General features: G+C 54.3%; 1 protein-coding gene across 1 annotated transcript in view; it reads left to right on the top strand.

The window, feature by feature from the left end:
* Dpp6 (dipeptidyl-peptidase 6) overlaps positions 1-9,669 on the top strand; it is a 196,405-nt gene that overhangs the window by 124,470 nt on the left and 62,266 nt on the right. The window lies entirely within an intron of this gene.

Genomic DNA, 9,669 nt, shown 5'->3' with positions numbered 1-9,669 from the left:
GTCCAGACGGCTATCCATCCAATGCAAGGTCCAGGCAGCTGTCCATCCATTGCAAAGTCCAGACAGATGTCCATCCAATGCAAAGCCCAGAAAGATGTCCATCCAATGCAAGGTCCAGACAGCTGTCCATCCAATGCAAAGTCCAGATGGCTGTCCATCCAATGCAAGGTCCAGACAGCTATCCATTTAACAATGCAAGGTCCAGACAGCTATCCATTTAACAATGCAAGGTCCAGACAGCTATCCATCCACTGTAAAGTACAGACAGATGTCCACTCAATGCAAAATCCAGACAGATGTCCATCCAATGAATAGTCCAGACAGATGTCCAGTCAATGCAAAGTCAAGGCAGATGTCCATCCAATGCAAAGTCCAGACAGATGTCCATCCAATGCAAAGCCCAGAAAGCTGTCCATCTAATGCAAGGTCCAGATGGCTGTCCATCCAATGCAAAGTCCAGACAGCTGTCCATCCACTGCAAAGTACAGACAGATGTCCACTCAATGCAAAGTCCAGACAGATGTCCATCCAATGCAAGGTCCAGACAGCTGTCCATCCAATGCAAAGTCCAGACGGCTATCCATCCAATGCAAGGTCCAGACAGCTGTCCATCCATTGCAAAGTCCAGATAGATGTCCATCCAATGCAAAGCCCAGAAAGATGTCCATCCAATGCAAGGTCCAGACAGCTGTCCATCCAATGCAAGGTCCAGACAGCTATCCATTTAACAATGTAAGGTCCAGACAGCTATCCATCCACTGTAAAGTACAGACAGATGTCCACTCAATGCAAAGTCCAGACAGATGTCCATCCAATGCAAAGTCCAGACAGATGTTCATCCAATGAATAGTCCAGACAGATGTCCAGTCAATACAAAGTCAAGGCAGATGTCCATCCAATGCAAAGTCCAGACAGATGTCCATCCAATGAATAGTCCAGACAGATGTCCAGTCAATGCAAAGTCCTGACAGATGTCCATCTAATGCAAAGTCAAGGCAGATGTCCATCCAATGCAAAGTCTAGACAGATGTTTATTCAATGAAGAGTCAAGGCAGCTGTCCATCCAGTGCAAAGTCAAGGCCCATCTAGGCAGAGGAGAAGACCACCTGTACCTCAGAACTGCCCAAGAAGGAGGAAATAGCTTATCCAGTTCTGTGTTCTTTCTGTCTCTGACACCCTATTTGTTAAAGGAAATAAAACAAGCAGCTGTGTGAACACCAAGCCTATAACAGCGGTCACCCAAGCATAATTCCCACAGGGCACCCCGGGAGGTATCGCCCCTTAGAGGAGGCCAGGGCTCTCTGTCACCAGGCCTGATGAGCTTTAGATCCACGGCTCCTCTGCTCCCCGCCACTCCGTTTTGGTCTGTTCAGACTTTGGGCTGTCACCTCAGCCAGGGCTTCCACTAACAGTGATGTTTCCTCCACCTCCACGTGGCCACTCCTGTGTCCCTGAGAAACTCTCAGAGCAAACAAGCTGTGTCCCAGGAGGATATCCAGAGCCTGTGCTGACCCACGTGGTCCCCTGATGTGGGAGTTGTGACTCCAGTCTCTGCCAAGGGCCCTCCTCAGGTTCCGCCCAGTGCACTTGCAGCACGGCACAGCATGAACGCTTGATGACGTGAAGGTGGGAGGGAGGAGGGAGGCGGCCGAAGAGAAGACATGGAATGGTGGGAGGTCAAGCCCGCTGGGAAGAAAGCCAGCACGGCCGTCTGAAGCAACTTCTGCCTCTCTCTTTGTGTTGTGGGGGCTCTCTTCTCTCCAGAACTCACGCTGTCAGTTCCTTCATGGGACACCAAGACACTGACACTTGGCTCCACCTTCAAGAAGCTTTCCAGATGCTATTTGCTTCTTTTGTTTTTGTTTGTCTGTCATGGGGCTTGAACTCTGGGCCTGGGCACTGTCCCTCTGCTCTTCAGCTCTTCAGCTCTCCCTCTTGAGCCACAGCACCACTTCCTCAAGATGATATTTGATCACACCCTAATTAGAGGTATAATTTTCTGGCAAAATGAAACATTCTTAACCAAGACTGTAGAAATGAATGCTATAGAAAACTAAACCCATTAATTCAAGAATTATTTTAAAAGGTAAAATTTTGTCCTTTTTGTTTCCTTTTCTTGTATTGCCAGCACTTACTTCCCAAACTCTTTTTACTTCTGTCTTTATAAAGTTTCAGATCTGCCTAAAGTCCTATGAGGTGTGACTAGCAAAAGCTCCTCCTCAGACAGAATCTTCTAGAAGAGCTGGGAGAGGGGAGCTAACGAGAGGCCCTGTGGCTGTCCCCCCACACCAGCCACTGTGCCGTCCCTGGGAACGGTCGGCCTGCCCTGGGGTGGATGAGCCTCCATCTTCCCACATTGTCCTGGAGTGTGGCACAGTGGTCAGTGCCCCCAGGGTCTGCCCTGCCCTTCCTTGCTCTGTTCTATGGCTCTGGCCTCAGTTTGCCCCCAAGCTGCACGGCTAGGAGATTGGGGACCTCAAGGGCCTCGGGGACTTAGGGACACAAGGCTGACACCAACACTTGATGTCTCTGCCTCCCAAAGACTCAACACAACAGAATCTTCACACCTCGGCCAAACGAAGGTGTCCTTGGCAGCTTCAGGACGTGTCCTTGGATGACCTTGCTCGGACATGATGCTCATTCAGGGGAGACCGAGAAAGAAATAAAGGATGGTGGTTGGAGAGCAGTGAGCCCTGTTGCTGAACTGGCAGCGGCCCCGGTGGAAGCTGGGTGCTCCCCTCTCAGGCAGCTCCATGACTGCTTCCAGACCTTGCCATCTTGTCTCTGTGCATGGGGATGCCAGCTCCCTGCCAGGGATCTCCATGCCTCCATCTGTTGCACTGAGTCCGCGAAGATACCCGCTGCTTCTCATCACTGATCATCAGAAGTGAAACTGAGGAGGGAAGCGGAGACAGCTAAGGGACCTTCCAGCAGAGGGCGAAGGGGTTGGAGCCCTGGTGCAGGTGTAGGGCTCCTGCCAGTGAGCAAAAGCATCAGATACCCCATTTGAGTCCCAGTCTTGGTCCAAACAAAAGAGAAAGGGTGACGGGACTTTTCCAGCTGCTGGACCTACCTTAGCTAGTGCCAGGCATTAGCTACTTTGGATTGAGACCGTGCAAGAACAGGAAACAGAAAACAGGAAGAGATGTCCCCGGCAGACAACACAGCAGGAGGGGCCATGGATTTCCTTGAACAACATTGGCAGGCCTGCAGGTTCACAGCACCAGGGTTGCTGTTGCTTTGGACTCTGATGGAATTTCACATCGCTGTCCCCTGTGGACCGGTGTCAGAGCATGGTCCCCCAGGAGTGCGTCTACCATTCCCGGCACAGCAGGCAGTTCTGCTGCCAGCTATCCACCAGCCTTTGATTCTCCAGGTGATGTCTGACAAGCCACGGACCCCTGGTTCTCAGAAGCCACTCCTGGTACATTCCTCTAGGGTGGGAGAGAGAAGTCTGTCACCACCCCCCACATCCACATGAGAGAAGGAGGCCAGGAAATCACAGCTCTCAAGACGCTCTGCGAGGACAGCCAGGATGGTGACAGCTGAAAATCTGCACACTCGGAGCCAGGCTATGGAAGACCCAACCCAGAGCCCCGGCTTCCTTCCAGAAGGCACAGTGAGCAGGGACACTGCCACCTGGTGGCCGGCTGGGCAGGCTCAGGAGCGACCTCCGGCGCAGCTCCCAGGGAGGTGATTTGTGGGACTGTGTGGTGCTCTCTGATGATAATGAGCCTTCCACAGTGTGTGATATGCAAATAATACAGCACTGATTAGGGAGCCAGTCTGTGAGCCTCGCGAGGTAAAAGCTCCATTCGCCTTCTGGCTTGATGTGCGCTGATTTCTTTTTTAACCCCCCATTAAATTCTGCTTTCGGCACCTCGGATAAAATATTTAGTGGCGGGGAAAAGGTGGCAGATGCCAGCAGGAATAAATAAGATTTCTCTGTATTTAGAATGAGGCCATTTATTTCCGAGTACAGATCTATCGGGCATGTTATTTATGTCCCTCGCAATTTTCTGGAACCCAGTTTTCTCAGGGTGCTTTGACTCATTTTTTTTTCCGCCCTCCAAATACGTCCGCAGTGAAGTAGCCAAGCCAGGCACAGCTACCATCTGAACCCGAGGAGCCGGGTCCGGGGGGGATGGCCCGAAGCCCACTGGCTGGAATCCATTTTGATCCATCTCTTGTCTCATTAAAAGGCCTGCAGCACTGACGTTACCCAGACTGATTCTCTGTGAGTGACGGCCCGAGCTGCTGGACAGAGTGTGGTGTAGCAGACAGGCCAATGTCCGGTACTCTGGGGCGTGGCAGAGCCAGGTCCTGAGTTCATGGGAAGACATGTCATAGGCTCTGATATCCCAAAACACACTGTGAAGGCGTGGGAGTCCCCACAGGACCGCCAGCGTCTCCTGCCTGGGTCCCCACAGGAGAAAGGCAGGGCGGCCGCGGGTTCAAATGCAGTGCCGATCCCTTGATCCCCGGGGTGGTGGGTGAGGGGCTTGTTGAGCACCAAGCCCCAACATGCTGCTTTGGAAACCCCACTACAGGCACCAGGCTGCTCGTCCACACTCCTAGAAATGTCTGCCTGGGGTGATTTAAGACCTAGAGTGCTGTAATCCCAGCAGCCAGGATGACTTCCTTTTCTTTGCTTCAGATCACAATTGGCCAAACAGCCTCAGGAGAAAGCTGACCATAGAATGGTTCCGTTGGTGCCCCGCTTAGATTTGGGGGCAAAGGAGAAATCGCGTGAGTGTTGAAGTTCTCTGCCAGCTATCTCACAAAACAAACAGAAGATTCTCTGGAGCCACTAGAGAATCATCTGATCCTGCAAAATGCCACCAAATTCCAGCGTCTCGCTTGGAGATGCCCATCCTGCAGAGACAGGAGACCGGTCCCCAGGAGCCCCTCTGACTCAGACGCAAGTTCCCTTAAGACGGGAGGGACGCCATTCCCCGGAGGGCTTTGCAGGGCCTGGAACTGTCTGCACGGTTTCTAGGATAGAAAGACCTGAGGAAGTGAGACAAATCCCGCTTTGCAGGGACTTCGACGCCTCGGCCGAGTCTCCTCCCCGGCCAGTCTACTCCAGTTTATCTCATCTCATTTTATTACAGAGACAACTTATAATCAGCGCCTTACCACTTCATTTCTACTTGCCATCTGGAGATCTGAAACCATCAGCTTTTTGGATGGTGTGAACCCCAGGATTGCACTGGCTCCCCATAACTTGGCAGTGAAGCATCCGGTGTGGTGTGGGAGCAGAAAGGGCGCTGGGTGCAGGCATCACCACGCAATGGTGGTGGCATTCTACCTCGCGGGCAGCCACCCTCCACCCACCACCCACCTGCGGGCCCTTGCCTTCTTCATCTGTAGCCTGGGCATGGCAGTGCTGGCCTTGTGGAGCCCATGAACGTCACAGCAGGTGCGGAGCCGGCACCCGCACACCGTGGCTCTGAGTCCTCATGCTGTTCTCATGGCGTCCGCCCCCCGCCCAGCAGGAGGGGCTGGGATGCATTATCACTTGCTCCCTCATGGCCTTTGCGTTACTTCAGGAGACCGGTAGTAAGAAGTAGAGTACCCGCAAACCCCAGGCACAGCTTGTGTCACACAGGGCCGAGGCCGGTGGGATCCCAGGCGCTTGCTGTCTGCCAGGCTGGGTTGGTTGGTTTGGCTTTGGTGGTGTTGGGGTTATAGACTGAGGGTTTTGTACTTCCTGGCAGGCTGTACCGCCTCATGCCTTCGGTCGTTTCCATTTGCGTTGTTTTTAGAGTCTAGTGTGTATGCTCAGGCATGCCTGGACCACGATCTTCTTGTTGACAAGTCTATGTAGTCAGAGGGCAGGTGTGCGCCACCCCGCCTCCTCCAGGCTTTTCATTGGCTGAGGTAGCGTCTGGCTGTGCTCTGTGGTCCTCTCCTATCTCTGACACCCTCTTGCATACCGCCTCCCCAGGTAGCTACAATTACAGGCGTGAGCCACCACTCCCAGCCCATCAGTCAAGTTTAAACAGGATGTGGTATTGGCTTGGTAATTTTCTACAGGAAAGGGGGCTGGACCCTCCCTGTCTGCACCCCACCCCGACTCCCATCCCAGGAGCCAGCCTGGCCCTGTGCGGTGGCGCACAGCCTCCCCCATGCTGCCTGCAGCTCAGCTCACGCCGCACCCGAGAAAGCCTTCCTCCCTCCCTCCACATCCAAGGAGGAGATCGGAGCCGCCTCTCCATCCATAGGACTGAGCAGCTGAGATGGGAAGATTCCCCTGGGGGGACTTGACCCTCATCACCTCCAGTGCAGACCGTTAACTCTTAGATTTGCCCTTGGTGCAGTTTCACACAAGTAAATGACTGCGCTGCAAATAATGATGTTGACAAGGGAAGGGAAGCCCCGCCTCCCGGGCTGAGCTGTCATCAACTAGCAAATGCTCCCGCACGTCCCTTCCTTCTGAGGCTGCAACGATCCAGGAGGTGAAGGGGAGTGGACTCTTCCGTGCTCCTGAGCCGTGGTGCTTGTGCAGAAAGGAGAGCTCTGCATTGTGCTCCAAGAAGGAGTACGTGCGATTAATTTAGTTGGTGAAAGAGAGGGGCTCTTTTTGTTTTCCTGTGTGCACATCTCTGCTCTTCAACTCCACTTGGAGCGTGTCATTTAAACGGCCGCCTCATTAGACCAGGAGCCACAGCAGCGGACTGCAGAGCGGAGACGCCCATAACGATGCCAGTGTCAGGATCTCTCCCTTTCCCCTTAGCTTCTCACACTTAATTATCTCCTTAATGAGCAACCCACATACTGCAAGAATTTTTTAAAAGCACCAAGGAACAGTGTGCTAATGGGAGAGTTAAGGAAAATAAACCCAAGCTATCCGGGTTTTACAGCTGGCCTTGTCACATACGACCCATCTCCCCACGGCTCGAACTGAAGGAAACTGATCTCCCTTCCCTCCTCTGTCTCTCTCCCCCTCCCCCTTCTATCCTCATACACACATGCGCGCGTGCATGCGCTGGCACTCATCATCCCTGAGCAGAGTAGACTGGTCTGAAATTTTGTTTCAGCATCGGATCTTGTCATCCACAGCAGTGGTTTTTCCTGAACCCAGATTCTCTGAGTGGTGGCAACGCTCTGCTGATGGCTGATGGAATCGAGTGTTCCCGGCCCAGCTCCAGGCCTTCACCGGTTCCCGCAGGCTCCCCGCACACGCGGGCCCTCCTTCACCCGCACTGGTCTAGCCCTGGCAGCCCGCTTTCCTTCTAGTCTGAGAGCGGGTCTGGAAATGGGTTGGGAACAGGCAGGCAGAACTGAGCCAGGACCCTCGGCCCCCCTCCAAGTGTGAGGCACCGGCTGGAGACAGGAGTCCTCTCTCTGGTCTCGGGAGAGAAGGAAGAGACCCTTGTTCTCTTCAGGGCTTTCCAGCGCATTGCCTTTGCAGCCTGAGTTGGGGTTTTCCGGAGTGGGCCCTGGACTCTGGAAGGCGGCAGGTCTCCTGGTTGCCATCAGTGGGACTTGGCTCCTCCCCTGGCCCCGTGCCATCTTGCTCTTTCCCAGCCATTTCTCCTGGGCTCTCCCTCCAGCCCAACCCTGCACACAGCAGAGGGCCTGTTTCCCACCAGCCCGTCTGCTGGCATCTGTTCCTCGCTGTGCCGCGCAAGCGGTGAATGGCACATCCGGTGACACATCTGACTCACCTCCTTCCAAGATCACACCTGAAAGCCACTCTTCTGGCTGCTAAGGATGGAAAACCACAAGCCTGGGGGCCAGGCCTGCTGCGTTCTCCTTGTCTCTTACCTTCCCGGACCGCTCACTGCGCATGAGCACCCAAAACGCTCCATGGAGCCAGGTGGGCACCCGAGACCGTGGCATCGCCTGTGGGAATCAGGGGCCCCTATCTCACAGATGGAGCAGGCAGCACAGTGAGGCAGAGCCGGGCCCCACGTCCCCATCCTGGCCTGGGGGAGAGGCTGGGTTGCCACGGCTTCCAGAATCCCGAGGCTCCACAGTCCAGTGCTGCATCTCCAGAGGACCCCACTTTGACAGAGGGCCCCACATTGACATAGGCTCTCACAGGTGACAGAGACCCTCACGGTGACAGGGGACCTCACAGGTGACAGGGAGTCTCACAGGTGACAGAGGATCTCACAGGTGACAGAGGGTCTCACAGGTGACAGAGGATCTCACAGTTGATGGAGGGCATCTCACAGGTGACAGAGGATCTCACAGGTGACAGGGGACCTCACAGGTGACAGGGGACCTCACAGGTGACAGGGAGTCTCACAGGTGACAGAGGATCTCACAGGTGACAGAGGATCTCACAGTTGATGGAGGGCATCTCACAGGTGACAGGATATCACAGGTGATAGGGGACCTCACAGGTGACAGAGGACCTTACAGGTGATGGGGGACCTCACAGGTGACAGAGGATCTCACAGTTGATGGAGGGCATCTCATAGGTGACAGAGGACCTTACAGGTGATAGGGGACCTCACAGGTGACAGAGTGTCTCACAGGTGACAGAGACCCTCACGGTGACAGGGGACCTCACAGGCGACAGAGGATCTCACAGACGACAGAGGATCTCACAGGTGACAGAGGATCTCACAGGTGACAGGGAGTCTCACAGGTGACAGAGGATCTCACAGGTACAGAGGGTCTCACAGGTGACAGAGGATCTCACAGGTGACAGATGACCTCACAGGTGACAGAGGATCTCACAGGTGACAGGGAGTCTCACAGGTGACAGAGGATCTCACAGGTGACAGAGGGTCTCACAGGTGACAGAGGATCTCACAGGTGACAGATGACCTCACAGGTGACAGAGGGTCTCACAGGTGACAGAGGATCTCACAGTTGATAGAGGGCATCTCACAGGTGACAGAGGATCTCACAGGTGACAGAGGATCTCACAGGTGACAGGAAGTCTCACAGGTGACAGAGGATCTCACAGGTGACAGAGGATCTCACAGTTGATAGAGGGCATCTCACAGGTGACAGAGGATCTCACAGGTGACAGAGGACCTCACAGGTGACAGAGGACCTTACAGGTGATAGGGGACCTCACAGGTGACAGAGGATCTCACAGATGACAGGACTTCACAGGTGACAGAGGGTCTCACAGGTGACAGAGGATCTCACAGTTGATGGAGGGCGTCTCACAGGTGACAGGGTCTCATAGGTGACAAGGGTCTCACAGGTGACAAGGGTCTCACAGGTGACAGGGAGTCTCACAGGTGACAGAGGGTCTCACAGGTGACAGAGGATCTCACAGTTGATGGAGGGCGTCTCACAGGTGACAGGTTCTCATAGGTGACAAGGGTCTCACAGGTGACAGAGGATCTCACAGGTGACAGAGGATCTCACAGGTGACAGAGGATCTCACAGGTGACGGGTCTCAGGTGATAGGGGACCTCACAGGTGACAGAGGATCTCACAGGTGACAGGACTTCACAGGTGACAGAGTGTCTTACAGGTGACAGAGGGTCTCACAGGTGACAGTGTCTCACAGGTGACAGAGGATCTCACAGGTGACAGAGGATCTCACAGGTGACAGGACTTCACAGGTGACAGAGGGTCTCACAGGTGACAGTGTCTCACAGGTGACAGAGGGTCTCAGGTGACAGGGTCTCACAGGTGACAGATGACCTCACAGGTGACAGAGGGTCTCACAGGTGACAGAGGATCTCACAG

This window comes from Dipodomys ordii, unplaced genomic scaffold, assembly GCF_000151885.1.
Source record: "Dipodomys ordii isolate 6190 unplaced genomic scaffold, Dord_2.0 Scaffold101, whole genome shotgun sequence".
Lineage (NCBI taxonomy): Eukaryota > Metazoa > Chordata > Mammalia > Rodentia > Heteromyidae > Dipodomys > Dipodomys ordii.
This window is presented reverse-complemented; position numbering and strand designations above follow the sequence as displayed.